At 48.1% G+C, this 7,581-nt stretch overlaps 1 non-coding gene across 1 annotated transcript; it reads left to right on the top strand.

Moving 5' to 3' along the window:
• Window positions 1–71, top strand: TRNAG-GCC (transfer RNA glycine (anticodon GCC)). Its single transcript has one exon. It is a non-coding gene; the product is annotated as a tRNA-Gly (tRNA).
• The last annotated feature ends 7,510 nt before the right edge of the window (window positions 72–7,581 follow it).

The following is a 7,581-nucleotide window of genomic DNA, read 5'->3' as shown; positions in this document are numbered from 1 at the left end:
GCACCAGTGGTCTAGTGGTAGAATAGTACCCTGCCACGGTACAGACCCGGGTTCGATTCCCGGCTGGTGCATGTTGTTTCCTAACCAGTTCTTTTTGGCATAATTTGTGTGTTCAAAACTTCAAATCCTCGCTACATAAGGCCAGGGTGAAAATTCTGCGTATCATCTCTTGCATTGCGTCAATCTTCACACAGCAACATATCACTATGTGCGCTTGTCAAGCTTGCAAAACTGAATCCCCAGCTTACAAGCAAAGCTGCTAATGGTAGAACGAGCATGCTGTTATTTTGGCAAATAATCTCAACAAGAACTGGTCAAATGACGGAAATTCAATTCGGCTCCCGGGTGCATATGCTCCCTCTATCAAAAAAGCATATTTCGAAATGTCAAAAAAATTGGATAAAAAATTCTACATGTATATCTCCATATTGTATGTGCATTCGTCAAATTTCACGAAAAGCAATGTTTTTTGTGTTCTATGTAAAAAGGAGAAACTTTATCTTGTGAAAAGCATTATTTTTAGCACTGAATTTTATCTTTTTTACATACGTCACATGATAAGTCGATTGTTTATGAAATGACTTTGTGAGCGCGTAGCACGTGAAAATGTACGTATGAATTTTTTTTTCAATTTTTTTGAAATTTAAAATATAAGTAAGATGCATTTCAAAATATAGGAAGCATATGTACCCATGTTCTAAAACACCACTCCCGTCAAATGGTACATAAATGGGTGCATATCCTACGGAGAAGTTTTTTTTGCTGCATCCTATAGATAATTTACGTAGCCGTACATATATGCTATAGCTAATATATATGTATCTTTCATGCATTATCTTTGTCTAAATTTTTCATATTCATTTTTATTAATTCTTAACAATATAATCATATGCTTATATAAAAATACAGGTTCTTACACATTTAGGAATGTATTCATGTCTACTCAATGTGTATATTTGCATTGGAGGGGATGAATGAGACTGTTATCACCAGATTTTGGCCAAATCAGGAGATGGGCCGAAAGGGAGATGGGCTTGGAAGGTTACACGTGGAAGATCTCTGAAACGGCCTTGCACGAAGAGTTTGGGCTAGATTGCCCGTGTATCTGTAATATAGTAGATCGTATCTTAGATTAAAAGATAGAGTTTGACCCGTGCACGGTTAGGTGCACGCCTAAATTAGAAAGTCTCCTGGACTATAAATATGTATCTAGGGTTTATGAAATAAACAACAACCAACGTTCACCCCAAATCAATCTCGGCGCATCGCCAACTCCTTCGTCTCGAGGGTTTCTACCGGTAAGCATCATGCTGCCTAGATCGCATCTTGCGATTTAGGCAGCACAAGCTTCTTTGTTGTTCATGCGTTGCTCGTACTGAAGCCTTTTTGATGACGAGCAACGTAGTTATCTTAGATGTGTTAGGGTTAGCATTGTTCTTCGTATCGTATGCTATCGTAGTGCAACCCTTACGCATCTAGCCGCCCTTACACCTATCTTAGGTGTAGGGGCGGCACCCCGCTTGATCATTATTTAGTAGATCCGATCCGTTACGGTTGCTTCTTCTTCTTCAAGGATTAGTTTAATATCTGCAATAGTTAGGCCTTACAAAGGATTGGAGGATCCAGCGGCGCGTAGGGTGTCGTTTGCTAGTCCTAGACAGGATGTTCCGGGGATCAACCTCGTGTTGGTTTTTAGGCCTTGTTTAGGATCGGCTTACGATCACCGTGCGTGGCCGCGAGGCCCAATCGTGAGTAGGATGATCCGATTATGCGGTGAAAACCCTAAATCGTCGTAGATCGCTTTAGCTTTATCTTGATCAAGCAGGACCACCATATATTCGTACACCTCGTACGAATCATGGGTGGATCGGCTCTTTGAGCCGATTCACAGGATAACCTGAGAGCCGATCGAGGCTCGTATTTAATGTTTACGTGTATGCCATGCAGAAAACTAAGCGAGCATCTCCATCACCTTCCTGGCCAGGTATAGGTCAGGTGGCACGCCCTTGCATTAGCATCGGACGTGCGTGCCGGAGGCTTTGCGGGCCGTCGCTCGGAGGGACCAGGGCCAGCCGCAGCCCTAAGTTGTTCCCGGCTCTACTGTGTTGCCCGTCGCTGCTCGCCAGTGGGTTTCTGACCGCAACACATTCTGGCACGCCCGGTGGGACAATCTTCGACATCAACCACATCGCCATCTACATCTGAGATGGCGGACGGCACCCCAGTCACGTACGAGGATCTGACCGACGAGCTCAAGAAGAAGTATGACGAGGTCAAAGCTATCCTCGAGGCCGATCTCATCGGCTCCTTTCACAGAACCCGTTCACATGGCATCAGGTGGAAAGGGTTCTCGCCTGATGGTGCGCTCGATGGAATAGACCTATCCGCCCCATCGGAAGAACGCACCAGGTCCCTGCGTCAGGAGATTAGCTACATGGTGACTCATTCGCTGCATCGCCATTCTGAGAGCCTGGTGAATACTTTGGAGCGTGTCGCTTTTCGGATGATCCAGGAAATCATGAGGCATCAGTACTCTCTGTCAGGACCAGCTCTCGGGACACACCAAGGAGAGATGCCACTCCAGTCCCGTCCACCGCTGCCATTTGCGTTGGCAGCACCAGAAGTGCCGAATTCACCGGCATACGCCGTTGACATGGTGGAAGACATGTACCCTGGGAGGTGCCAGCCAAGATACTCGTTCAACATCAACATGGTGGAACTTGGGCACCGCCCCGGTAAGGGTAGAGACGAGGGCAGCTGCTCTCATAGCAAAGATAAGGAGGAAGCTGTTCCACGCGATCGGCCCCGACACTGCCAAAAGATTCTGGTGATGATCAAGATGAAGGCCGATTCTAGCGATCGGCCCGTACTATCCGTACCACCTGCTCTCCCAGTATGTGGCGTCGACCTCACAGGTGACGGAAAGCTAGGGTATGGGTTTACATCGGCTGATGAGCTAGAGGAAGTCGACATCGGTCCTGGGGATAAACCGCGACCAACTTTTATCAGCAAGAAGTTAGATCCACAGCTCAGGAGTCAGATGATAGCTCTGTTAAAAGAATACCCAAATTGCTTTGCATGGGATTACACAGAGATGCCTGGGTTGGATAGGAGCATCATTGAACACCGGCTCCCCCTTAAGAAAGGATTTCGGCCGTTCCAACAACGAGCACGTCAGATGAGGGCCGAAATTCTGGAAGAAGTCAAGAAAGAGATCGAGAAGATGTTGGCCGCCGGGTTCATCAGGCCATGCAGGTATGCTGAGTGGATCTCCAGTATCGTTCCTGTAGAGAAGAAGGACGGCCGATGGCGTGTGGCCATCGATTTCCGAGATCTCAACAGAGCCACTCCAAAAGATGAGTATCCGATGCCCGTGGCAGAAACATTGATCAATGCAGCTGCTGGCCACAAGGTTTTGAGCTTCATGGATGGCAACGCCGGCTATAACCAAATCTTCATGGCTCCGGAAGATATACACAAGACCGCATTCAGAGTACCAGGGGCAGTAGGCTTGTTTGAATATGTAGTCATGACCTTTGGGTTGAAGAATGCTGGTGCAACGTACCAACGAGCCATGAATTATATATTTCACGATCTGATCGGTAAGCTGGTGGAAATCTACATCGACGACGTGGTAGTCAAATCTGTATCCATGGAGGGACACTTGGATGATTTACGGCGCGTCCTAGACCGAACTCGGAAGTTCGGACTGAGAATGAATCCGAAGAAGTGTGCTTTTGGTGTGACGGCTGGTCAGTTCCTAGGTTTTCTGGTTCATGAACGGGGAATTGAGATCGGCCTGAAAAGTCAAGAGGCGGTGCGTACCATGCAACCGCCCACCACGAAGAAGGAGCTCCAACGTCTCATCGGCAAGATCAATTTTGTCCGACGATTCATCTCTAATCTGTCAGGACGAATCGAGCCGTTCATGGCACTGGTGAAAACGAAATCTGATGACGAATTTCACTGGGGGGCAACAAGCAGCGTTTGATGAGATCAAGCGGTATCCGACAACGCCGCTGTGCTAGTTCCGCCCCAAAGAAGACAAAGCCGTTCTACATCTACTTGTCAGTAGCTGACACATCCATCGCTTCGGTAGTGGTGCAACTTTACGAGGGCGTTGAAAAGGTCGTTTTCTACCTCAGCAGAAGGATGTTGGACGCGGAGACAAGGTATCCTGAGGTCGAGAAACTTTGCCTCTGCCTGTTCTTTACCTGCACCAAGCTTCATCACATCCTTCTGACGGCAGAGATCATCGTCATATGCAAGTCAGATGTTGTCAAGCACATGCTGTCGGCCCCTGTTTTGAAGGGCCGACTTGGTAAGTGGATGTTTGCGTTGTCAGAGTTCGATCTCCGGTATCAGCCTGCGAAAGCAGTCAAGGGGCAAGCGTTGTCCGATCTTATAGCTGAACGGATCAGTACCAATATAGCACCACTATCTATACGTGCATGGGCTATGTTCTTTGACGGATCGGCTTGCGACGATGGTTGTGGCATCGGCATTCTGCTCGTGTCGCCTCGGGGGGCAGAATACACCTTCTCCATCAGATTATCTACCCCTTGCACCAACAACGTCGCAGAATATGAAGCAGTACGTAAGGGAATGGAGTTGCTACTGGAAGCCGGGGCAGAAGCAGTAGAGCTTTTTGGAGACTCCAAGTTGGTGATTAACCAGCTCACGGATGAATATAAGTGCGAGAGTGAATCGCTTTTCCCATATTGGATGGAATGCCGTGAGTTGATGACACAGTTTCGGTACATCAACTTTAATTGGGTCCCAAGATCCCAAAACACCGAGGCCAACAATCTCGCACAAATGGCGTCAGGCTATATAGATATATCTGACGGGTCGGAAGTTCAGGTACAGTTCCTGGAACAGGATGATTGGAGAGCCGAAATCTTCAATTACTTAAAAGATTCGGCTCGGGGGGCACCTAAACGAGTAAGATACAGAGCCATGAAGTATGTCCTCATAGGAGACGATATGTTCTACAGGACGTTGGAAGGGTTACTACTCAAGTGCCTGGGACCAACTGAGTCTAATCGGCTCTTACATGAAGTGCATGAAGGCGCCTATGGAGCTCATCAGTCGGCTCACAAGATGAAATGGCTAATTAGGCGATCAGGGTTTTATTGGCCCACCATGCTGGAAGATTGCTTCAAATACTACAAGGGGTGCCAAGCGTGCCAGATGTTCGGGAAGATTCAGATGGTACCCGCATCAGCAATGAACCCTATCATCAAGCCTTGGCCGTTCCGAGGGTGGGGCATGGATATGATCGGCAAAATCCATCCGGCGTCGAGTAAAAAACATGAATGGATTTTGGTTATCACGGATTACTTCACCAAGTGGGTGGAGGCCGTCCCTATGAAGAAAGTGAAATCAGAAGATGTGATCAAGTTTGTGAAAGAACACGTCATTCATAGGTTCGGGATTCCCCAAACTATCACGACCGATGGAGGTTCGGTCTTTATTTCTAAAGAATTCAGAAAGTTCTGCGATGACTTGGGGATTAAACTGATCCGATCATCTCCATACTATGCTCAAGCCAATGGGCAAGCTGAAGCGTCCAATCAGAGCTTGATCAAGCTGATCAAGAGAAAAACTGACGAGAACCCTAGGGATTGGCATGAAAAGCTATCAGAAGCATTGTGGGCCTACCGCATGTCGTGCCATGGAGCTATAAAAACTTCGCCATACCAGCTCGTTTATGGACAGGAAACTGTATTACCTTGGGAAATTACGGTTGGATCAAGACGTGTCACGTTTCAGAATGATCTAACAGCTGAAGAATATGCAGCTTTGATGAGTGACACTATTGAGGACGCAACAGAACTTAGGCTTTGGTCGTTGGAGAAGATTAAAGAGAACAAAGCCAGGGTAGCTCGTGCCTACAATAAGAAGGTTAGGCCAAAGGAGTTTCAAGTTGGTGATCTAGTGTGGGAAGCTGTGTTGCCGTTAGGAACTAGGGACAAGGCGTATGGCAAATGGTCTCCTAATTGGCACGGTCCGTACAAAGTCTTTCAGGCCTTGAAGGGCAATGCATACATGCTGGAACAATTGGACGGCGTTAAGTTCCCAGTAGCCGTCAATGGTCAACACCTCAAGAAGTATTTCCCAAGCATGTGGGAGGATGGGCAGTAAGGTATGGAGGCCGATTTTAAATCGGCCAGTAAAAAAAAAAAATCACAGCCGATGCGCAGACATCGACTTGAGAAAACATACGGAGACAACAGTACGCAAGTCCAGCCGATGCACGGACATCGACTTCAGAATAATAAAGCCGATACATTACTATCGACTCTAGAGGAACAAGCTCAAATTAGCAGGTTAACGGAATCGGTTCAGACCAGAAATCATGATATTTGGGGATGAATCTCCTGGTGGGTTGCTGAGGAGTTCAATTTGATGGTTTGGACATAAGTTAGACCTGTTGGACCGCGTGTTTAGGCGACGGCTTGGCCTCAGATCGCGTTTATACTGCGAGCCGATGTCCTGCTATCGGCTCTCTATACGGCGACTTCGTTCGACGATCGGCAAAGTTGACAAGGAAGCGAAATTAATTGAGGAATATTTTCTTCATTAATGGAGGGATTTCTTACAAAGAAAGAGCCGATTGCTCGGAGGAGAAGAAGACAAAAGCCGACTACTACTACTAGTCCCTAATCTAAGGGCCGTTGCTGCCCTCGTCGTCGCTGCCGCCGGCGCAGCTGCTGATAGGCTCCTCATCGGAACTCCCGTAGCCTTCTACAGGAGCTTCATCTTCCTCATCGTCGTCATCGCTGTCGTCGTCCCACCAGGTGCGGAGGCGCTTCGCTGGTGGGTAACCTTCGAGGGAGTCGTCGTCGTCTTCCTCCGCCTCTTCCTCGGAGGAGGTGAAATCGTCCCAGGAGAAGCGGTCGTCCTCGCTCTCCGCCTCCTCTTCCCCTTCGACGAGGAATTGAAGGTCGCCCTCTCCGTCGGTCAAGGATTTGTCATCCTCGGACCAGACGAAGGAATCATGTTCCTCCTTGTCCCACGTCGTTGGGGCGAGAATGTCGTGCGCCGCCAACGAACCCCACTCCGGCGTCGGCTCGCGAGATGAGGAAGAATCGGAGAAGACCGACGAGGCGGAGGAGGAAGAAGAAGAGGACATGGTTGCGGGAGATTGGGGGTTTTTGGGTGCCGATGGCCAGAACAGAACAAAGGGATGAAGTGGCAAACTGTTCAGAGCGGTTAAATAAAGGGGATATAGTAGAGATTCAATGCCACAACAGTTTCCGAGGAGGCGGTGCCCAAAGACGACGGTCAAATCACGCGGAATAGGTGAGAAGGCAGGGCATCATGATGAAGGATGCCGCGACGGTTCTGCTCTGCCACGACATGACCCGACGAAGAAAAACAGAGTGATTTTGGAATTATCAATTCCAAAACCAGGGGGGCATGTGTTATCACCAGATTTTGGCCAAATCAGGAGATGGGCCGAAAGGGAGATGGGCTTGGAAGGTTACACGTGGAAGATCTCTGAAACGGCCTTGCACGAAGAGTTTGGGCTAGATTGCCCGTGTATCTGTAATATAGTAGATCGTATCTTAGATT

This window comes from Lolium perenne, chromosome 4, assembly GCF_019359855.2.
Source record: "Lolium perenne isolate Kyuss_39 chromosome 4, Kyuss_2.0, whole genome shotgun sequence".
Lineage (NCBI taxonomy): Eukaryota > Viridiplantae > Streptophyta > Magnoliopsida > Poales > Poaceae > Lolium > Lolium perenne.
The sequence above is the reverse complement of the archived record's forward strand: the minus strand, read 5'-3'. Positions and strand labels throughout refer to the sequence as shown.